The following is an 8,860-nucleotide window of genomic DNA, read 5'->3' as shown; positions in this document are numbered from 1 at the left end:
CATCATCACCACCATCTCCAGTGGCGGGCTGTTCCACAGTCGAACGCGGTGCCGGATGTACGTATAAGCTAAACAAGCTATAGTTCAGGCTCCCACTCTCTTGCCCCCCCCCCCCCCAAAAAATTAAAGATTAAAAACAGTGGATGTATAAGATAAAAAACAAATAAAATAAAAGCTACATGCAGCAACAGTGTTTTGTGTTGTGCCATCACCTCCTGGCAAATAGAAGGGGAAGAAATGGAGGCAGTGAGAGATTTTACTGTCTTGGGCTCCATGATCACTGCAGATGGTGACAGCAGCCACGAAATTAAAAGACGCCTGCTTCTTGGGAGAAGGGCAATGACAGGCCTAGACTGCATCTTAAAAAGCAGAGAGATCACCTTGCCAACAAAGGTCCGTATAGTAAAAGCTTTGGTTTTCCCAGTAGGGATGTACGGAAGTGAGAGCTGGACCATAAAGAAGGCTGACCGTCGAAGAATTGATGCTTTTGAATTATGGTGCTGGAGGAGACTCTTGAGAGTCCCATGGACTGCAAGAAGATCAAACCTCTCCATTCTGAAGGAAATCAGCCCTGAGTGCTCACTGGAAGGACAGATCCTGAAGCTGAGGCTCCAAGACTTTGGCCACCTCATGAGAAGAGAAGACTCCCTGGAAAAGTCGTTTAGTCATGTCGGACTCATGTCAGAGTGCAGTGTGCTGTTGTTGTTGTTTAGTCGTTAAGTCGTGTCTGACTCTTCGTGACCCCATGGACCAGACCACGCCAGGCACTCCTGTCTTCCACTGCCTCCCGCAGTTTAGTCAAACTCATGCTGGTAGCTTCGAGAACACTGTCCAACCATCTCGTCCTCTGTCATCCCCTTCTCCTTGTTTCCCAACATCAGGGTCTTTTCCAGGGAGTCTTCTCTTCTCATGAGGTGGCCAAAGTCTTGGAGCCTCAGCTTCAGGATCTGTTCTTCCAGTGAGCACTCAGGGCTGATTTCCTTCAGAATGGAGAGGTTTGATCTTCTTGCAGCCCATGGGACTCTCAAGAGTCTCCTCCAGCACCATGGTTCAAAATAATTCTAAATTCATATGTATATTATTTTTTTTATTTCATCAGATTTGCTATGTCCACCCTGTGCAGACTGGGTGCAGCCAGCGGCTCCTTCCAGATAATGCTATGATTCCCCCCCCCCCATTATTATGTTCCAGATGTGTTCCTCTCTCCCTGTCTCAGTCCAAAGTGCTGACATCAGGCACAACGGACCAGACATTAGCCATGGAAGCCACAGATCAGAGAGCAATGCACAATGCTCATTTAAAGCAGAGGGGGAAAGCCCATCTCGCTGACAGCTTCTCGGTGTCAGGCTTGACTCGGGCCAATTTTTTTTCCACGGAAATTACCAGGTTGGAGTTCCCTGGAAATGCTGCAGGGACCTCGGCACTAATGGAGCCTGGAGGAAAAAGCAATAAAATTAGGAAACTCCTGTCAGAATCCTGGAGCTCATTCCTGCCACGGGGCGAGTCTTGGGTTCACGACTGTCATCAAGCCGTCAGGCAAACCTGTTTTCCTTTCTTAGAAAAACAGTGAAGGATCCGTTCCCCCCGCCCCATCACCCCGGTTTTTCTCTGTGTGCATCGCTCCCAATAGCATGTTGAAATTATCTGCAATTTTCCGATTGGATTGCGTGAACAGGGAAGAAAAGAAAACGTATAACTTAGCTACAGCACAGGGAGACAATGCTGTTCCTCTTCTCTGGTTTAAATTCAGTCCTTGTTTAAGTTTGGGGTTAGCCGCTTAATGGTAAGACCAGTAGTGTTGCAATACCAGCTTTTTGTATGTGTGTGATTGTCGGGACGTTGTGCTTGTGTAAGTGTCTCTACTCTCCAGAGACAGTCCTGGATTCACAGAAGCTGTCCCAGTTTCTGATTTGATCCTGATTTGGTCCCAGTTTTCCTTAAAGGTAAAAGGACCCCTGAGCGTTAGGTCCAGTCGTGACCGACTCTGGGGTTGCGGTGCTCATCTCGCTTTACTGGCCGAGGGAGCCGGCGTACAGCTTCCGGGTCATGTGGCCAGCATGACGAAGCCACTTCTGGCGAACCAGAGCAGCGCACAGAAACGCCGTTTACCTTCCTGCTGGAGCGGTACCTATTTACCGTATCTACTTGCACTTTGACGTGTTTTCGAACTGCTAGGTTGGCAGGAGCAGGGACCGAGCAACGGGACCTCACCTCGTCGCGGGGATTCGAACTGCCGACCTTCTGATCAGCAAGCCCTAGGCTCAGTGGTTTAACCCACAGCGCCACCGGCGTTCCTCACTTTTTCTTAGGGCATCCCTATTTTCATTGGAAAAGTGTTGGAGGGTATGGAGTTCTGTGGCCCCCCGAGCCAAGGAGATACAACCTTTAGAAGACATCTGTTTGCAAAAGAGAGAGAGAGGACAGATTTACCAATTTGTTCTTTCCTCCCGCCAAAAAATAATCGGGTGACCTTGACAAAAAAAACCACCACTCAGCCTTGAGCTGAAAACAGCATGCAGATGTTAAACGATGAATTTGAAGCACCTTCTTTTCCCCAAAGATTCCTGAGAACTGTGGCTTGTTAAGTGTGCTGAGAATTGTAGCTCAGTTAGGGGATAAACTACAGTTCCCAAGATCCTTTGTTGGAAAATAAAGTGCTTTAAATGTATGGTATATGCTCTCTGGCGTAAATTTAGCCTATGGGTCGGCAAACTAAGACCTGTGGCCCAATTGCCTTCTAGATCCAATATAAGACAAGTAGAAGCTACTTGAATTTATCAATTTGGCTTAGGAATAGAATATGACTAAACTGTAAAACATTATGGGAGAAACTATGAAAAGAAGTAAAGAAAGTAATTTGGAAAAGTAAATTTTGTTAGAAAGAAGATATTGGAAAACTGTTACAAGGGGATACAATGGAATTCGGTTGGGGGGAAGTCAGTTAACAATGAAAATTAAATTGGATTTTAGAAGGATTATGTGCTTATTTGTATGCTCTTTTTTCTTTTTTGTATGTTATATTTGTTATAAACTTAGAAAACCAATAATTGTTTTTGAAAAAACCCCAAAAACCAATTGCCTTCTAGATCCGGCCCGCAGGCAGTCCGGGAATCCAGGCACCCGCACAACGTGCGCGTGTGATGGGTTTTTGCGACTCAGCCAGGCTTGGGGGTCAAAAGTGAGGCAGGCGGCTGCTTGAGAGAAGCCCCTTCTCCATCTGTCGCTCGTGCGCAGATGCGGCGTTTGCCAGTTCATTTGAAAATGTTTAAACAGGGGAGAGAGAAAGGGTTAAAAATTTAGACCAGTTGGAAAGCCGGAGGCGGAACCTACCTGTTTATAAAAGGGCTTACCCCGAGGTTTGAGTTAGTTGTTGGTGGTTAGTTGGTTGGTTTGGTGGTAGTTGGAGAAGCAGCTGGAAATAGAGAGACAGTTAGGGCAGTGGGTTCTTGAGTGAAGGAAGAGATAGAGAGAGGAAAATAAGACTAAGAAAGTAAAGAGTAACAATTTTTGGAATGCTGTTAAAATTTGTTTGTGTCTGAAATAAATTACACTCTTCTTTATTAACTTGACACAATTCTGTGTCCAGGGCAGCTGTTTATCAGCTCTGTCTGGTACGCAGGATGAGACCCTCCCTGCCCGCAGACTCTCTCACCAGTGGTGCATGCTCTAGTTATCTCCCGCTTGGACTACTGCAATGCGCTCTACGTGGGGCTACCTTTGAAGGTGACCCGGAAACCACAACTAATCCAGAATGCGGCAGCTAGACTGGTGGCTGGGGGCGGCCGTCGAGACCACATAACACCGGTCTTGAAAGACCTAAACTGGCTCCCAGTACGTTTCCAAGCACAATTCAAAGTGTTGGTGCTGACCTTCAAAGCCCTAAATGGCCTTGGTCCAGTATACCTGAAGGAGCGTCTCCACCTCCATCATTCTGCCCGGACACTGATGTCCAGCTCCGAGGGCCTTCTGGCGGTTCCCTCATTGTGAGAAGTGAGGTTACAGGGAACCAGGCAGAGGGGCTTCTCGGTGATGGCACCCGCCCTATGGAACGCCCTCCCACCAGATGTCAAAGAGAACAACAACTACCAGACTTTTAGAAGACATCTGAAGGCAGCCCTGTTTAGGGAAGCTTTTAATGTTTAATAGGTTATTGTATTTTAGTGTTTTGTTGGAAGCTGCCCAGAGTGGCTGGGGAAACCCAGCCAGATGGGCGGGGTATAAATAATAATATATTATTATTATTATTATTATTATTATTATTATTATTATTATTTCCTGATTGAGAATGTAGTGATTTTACCGGGTTAGCAGCGGATTAGTGGGGTACTGGTCAATACTCTGAGACGACTGGGGGCTCCGTACGAACACCACAGCAGCAATCTTTTCTTCCGGGGTGGGAGAGAGGGGAAAGGAGCCACAGTTCGGATTTCCACCATGGAGCTGCCAAGAGCGATGCTTGCCGCTGTCTATGGCGGCGGTACTCCCTGCCACAGGAAGCAAGGAGCGCCTCGGTAGCTGCACTCCAAAACAGTTCTGCGTTCTGCTGGGGAGGCCGCATGTTAGCTACACAGTACGAGCCATGGAAAAGTAATTAGCAGCCACCTCGTCTTCCCTCTCACGGGGAAATGAATATTTTTGTTTGAGTGGCGCCGGCCTGACTTAGCGTGGCCAATGGCTTTTTCCTGTGCGCATGCATGCGCACATGCTCTCCAAGGCTGACAGGAATGGCGCACTTACCTCAGCCCCCCACCCCGCCTTACGAGATAAATAATAACTGTCAATGCGTAAAATGCAAATGAAGTGGATAAGGGAACCCCGCCCCCCAAAAAAATCACATCTGGGCAAATTTGTGGTTCCAAGGTTTTTTGCCAAAAATGTTGGTCATAATCATGGCAACATATAGTCCGGCCCCCCACAAGGTCGGAGGGACAGTGGACCGGCCCCCTGCTGAAAAAGTTTGCTGACCCCTGGTTTAGCTTTCTGTGGTTACTGGTTCCGGTGCTGAATAGTCATATATTGTTGGAGAGAGACTGAGTTGAGAAATAAGACCAAGGGTACGTATTGATATAGGAATGTATTAGATAAAATGTAAAGAAATATACAACAATAAGAGTACATTCACTTGTAAAAAAGGAATATACAACGGGACAGACAAAAAGTCCAAAGTGTTGGTACATATATGATTTTGGAATAGTTTTTTGTCCTTGTTTTGTTTCTTTAGGTATATAAACTTTGTATTGTCGTAAGATAGTCAGGGACAGTTTACATGCTGAAAATTATATTATAATAAGCCTTGTAATGTAATATTGAAGGAGGTGAGGACAGGTGACCCCACCTGGGCCCGAAGTCACCCCCCCAACCAAGCCTCAAAACTGTCCAAAATTCCTTTCTGTCTTCTAAAAATCCACAGCGAAAGTTTTCCTCTGTTTTCTCACAAGATGCATAGGCAAATCATTACTTTTATCAGTACAAGAGAGCTTCATAAAGGCTAATGAATAGACTCTGTCAGAGCAGGCCTGAGAACTGACTTTGATGTCATTCAGTTGCAACATCTTTGGACATGCTGAACCGCTCTCATTCACCTTTCCTGGGAAGGGTGCCAAGAGTCCACAATAGTCCCAAGACAGGAGCTTTCTGTTCATGCTCAGAAGAACTCATGGGGCAGGACTCCTGAGGGAGGAGAAAGGGGATGGAACTGGAAGGGGAATATATGCTCTGTGCAAATGACTGTGAACCCGTGCTTGTTTGTGAACTATCACATTTGCTCCTTCTACCAGTTCATGGATGGTAGAAATACAGTGGTGCCCCGCAAGACGAACGCCTCGCAAGACGGAAAACCCGCTAGACGAAAGGGTTTTCCGTTTTGGAGGTGCTTCGCAAAACAAATTTCCTATGGGCTTGCTTTGCAAGACGAAAATGTCTTGCGAGTTCCTGCGGTTTTTTTTCCTTCCCCCCCCCTTTTTCTAAGCCGCTAAGCCGCTTATCTGCTTATCCGCTAAGTCGATAAACCGCTAAAAGCCGCTAATAGCGCTAATCCGCTAAGCCGTCAATGAGCTTGCTTCGCAAGACGAAAAAACCGCTAGACGAAGAGACTTGCGGAACGGATTCTTTTCGTCTTGCGAGGCACCACTGTAAAAGCTTTTTCTCCGAAACTATTCCTTGAGTGTCTGTTGACTCCCATCTCCCTTTCCCGGGTGCAATATTTTTCCCACCCAAGGGCAAAGCCTCATAAGGCTACAATATGATAATGTTTACCGATGTAACATAAGAATGTTAATAAATAAATAAAACTCAAAAAAGAATAGTCATATATTGCTTGTGAATGGATGCGTGTGTCAGAGAGAGAAAATGAACAGAGAGAAATGAAGTTATACACACATACAAATTTATGCAGTTCTTATTTCTTTAAGTCTGCAGGAGAAGTTCAGGAATGAAAATTATCTACTTGTGGCCACTGATCTATCACTATATCACCTGTATGTGGCTCATGGTAGAAATTGCATGGCCATTTTAAAATTAATCCACACAACAAGAAACTCTAGCAGAATTCCTACTCACCCGCCCCAGAGAAAAGATAGAAACCAATAATGTTCCTTGGACTGTGGCACGATGCAGCTCTGAGCCTCCCAACACGCTAAAAACATAAAATTAAATGTGAATGTACATCTGGAAAGCTCTTTAGAAAAACATACAGCAAATGCATATTTGAATGCTGATGGTTTCAAAGGCAGAGACGCACTAATATTAACTGTATGCACGTAGAGGGATTTTTTGAAATGTAAAGGGGGATTCTCTCAGTTAATCTAAAGCACGCATATACTTAAAAACTCACTACCAAACAGGAAAAAGTCTTTTTAATGGATCAGCTCTGGATATTTTATTATACAAGAGCCATTTCCAGGACACTTGGGGTGAGTGTGAATGTCTGGAAGCTTTATCACAAAGGAGTTTTGTTTGTTTTTTAAGTTGGGTTTTGCCTTGGTCTTTGCTAAAACAATGGGTTGGAGGCTGTAATGGAACAAATCCTTTAAAAAAAAATAAAAATCAGGGCTGGCTGGGAGCAATGGGAATAAATAAATATGGGGTAATAAACTCCAGAGGGACGCAGGTGGCGCTGTGGGTTAAAGCCTCAGCGCCTAGGACTTGCCGATCGAAAGGTCGGCGGTTCGAATCCCTTCGGCAGGGTGCGCTCCCGCTGCTCGGTCCCAGCGCCTGCCAACCTAGCAGTTCAAAAGCACCTCCGGGTGCAAGTAGATAAATAGGGACCGCTTACCAGCGGGAAGGTAAACGGCGTTTCCGTGTGCGGCTCTGGCTCGCCAGAGCAGCGATGTCACGCTGGCCACGTGACCCGGAAGTGTCTCCGGACAGCGCTGGCCCCTGGCCTCTTAAGTGAGATGGGCGCACAACCCCAGAGTCTGTCAAGACTGGCCCGTACGGGCAGGGGTACCTTTACCTTTACCTTTAATAAACTCCAGAGCAGATTTCTGAAGGAGTTCAGCTCGCCACACTCTCAGTAATCAAACCTAAATTTCAAACTGCATTCCTCAGAGGAATCACATACCCTGTGGGATTTTTCAAAGGAAGGAACCTTCCTTGCAACCCAGGGCAGTCAATGAAGCCTCAAAGTCTTCAGCACACATAAATGGCTGCAGGTTTGCTTGAGCATAAGCTTCCTTGAAGACAGTGGGGCTGGCTTTTGAGTGAACATGGTTAGGAGGAGGTAAGAAAAATCATACTGCCTTTCATCAGAAAAAGCAGGACTGCTCTGACTTCCCTCAAATTAGCCTAAGAATTATTGTTCAGTGGATTATTATTATAATACATTTATTTATATGCCTTTCCCCCTGTCCAGGGACAAGGTGGCTTACAGATAAGATCACAAGCAACCCCCTTTCTTACCATCCTCTAAAAAAAATAATCAATAAAATCAATAATTATTTATTAAGTTTGTTTGTTTAAAAGGTAAAGGGACCCCTGACCATTAGGTCCAGTCGTGGCCAACTCTGGGGTTGCGGCGCTCATCTCGCTTTACTGGCCGAGGGACTAAGCTGCTTCTGGCAAACCAGAGCAGCACACGGAAACGCCGTTTCCTGCTTGGTGGGGGGTTGGACTCGATGGCCCCTGTGGTCTCTTCCAACTCTATGATTCTATGATTCCCGCCAGAGCGGTACCTATTTATCTACTTGCACTTTGACATGCTTTCAAACTGCTAGGTTGGCAGGAGCAGAGACCGAGCAACAGGAGCTCACCCCGTCGCGGGGATTCAAACCGCCGACCTTCTGATCGGCAAGTTCTAGGCTCTGTGGTTTAACCCACAGCGCCACCAGCGTCCCTAATTAAGTTTGTTTACCACCCTATTATACCTGCAGGTCTCAGGGCGGTTACAACATAAAATCGGAATATAAAAAACAAATTATCCCTTCCTCTCTCACTTCCCAATGTAGATGTTGGTGTGCTCAGCCCCCTAAGTGTCCAGGATGAGCTTGGTGCATCCCAAACCTATTCTTATTATTATTAATTAAATTTCTATACTGCCTTTCATCCAAGCACCACAAGGCAGTTTGCAAAATAAAAATATTGGTGAGAGCCTGTTGGGCTTTTGCACATTCTACTGCTCCTCTGAAATGTGGTAGTAGGACACTGCAAAAGTCCATCACCTTTCTGCTGTCCTCAACATCGTCTTACTATTGTGTTATTCCCCCTGCTCCGACCATCCATTTGTCTGGATTGCCTTTAAAAATCACGTTATTTTCTAGCTCTCCCAACCCTCTCCTTGCGCATGCGCACAACCTTCCCGCTTCAGGCTCCTCCAAGGCGCAGGCGCGTTTGAACGTCCCATGACAGAAGAGAGGGGTGGGAC

Source organism: Podarcis cretensis (assembly GCF_951804945.1).
Source record: "Podarcis cretensis genome assembly, chromosome: 4".
Lineage (NCBI taxonomy): Eukaryota > Metazoa > Chordata > Lepidosauria > Squamata > Lacertidae > Podarcis > Podarcis cretensis.
Note: the sequence above shows the minus strand (reverse complement) of the source record.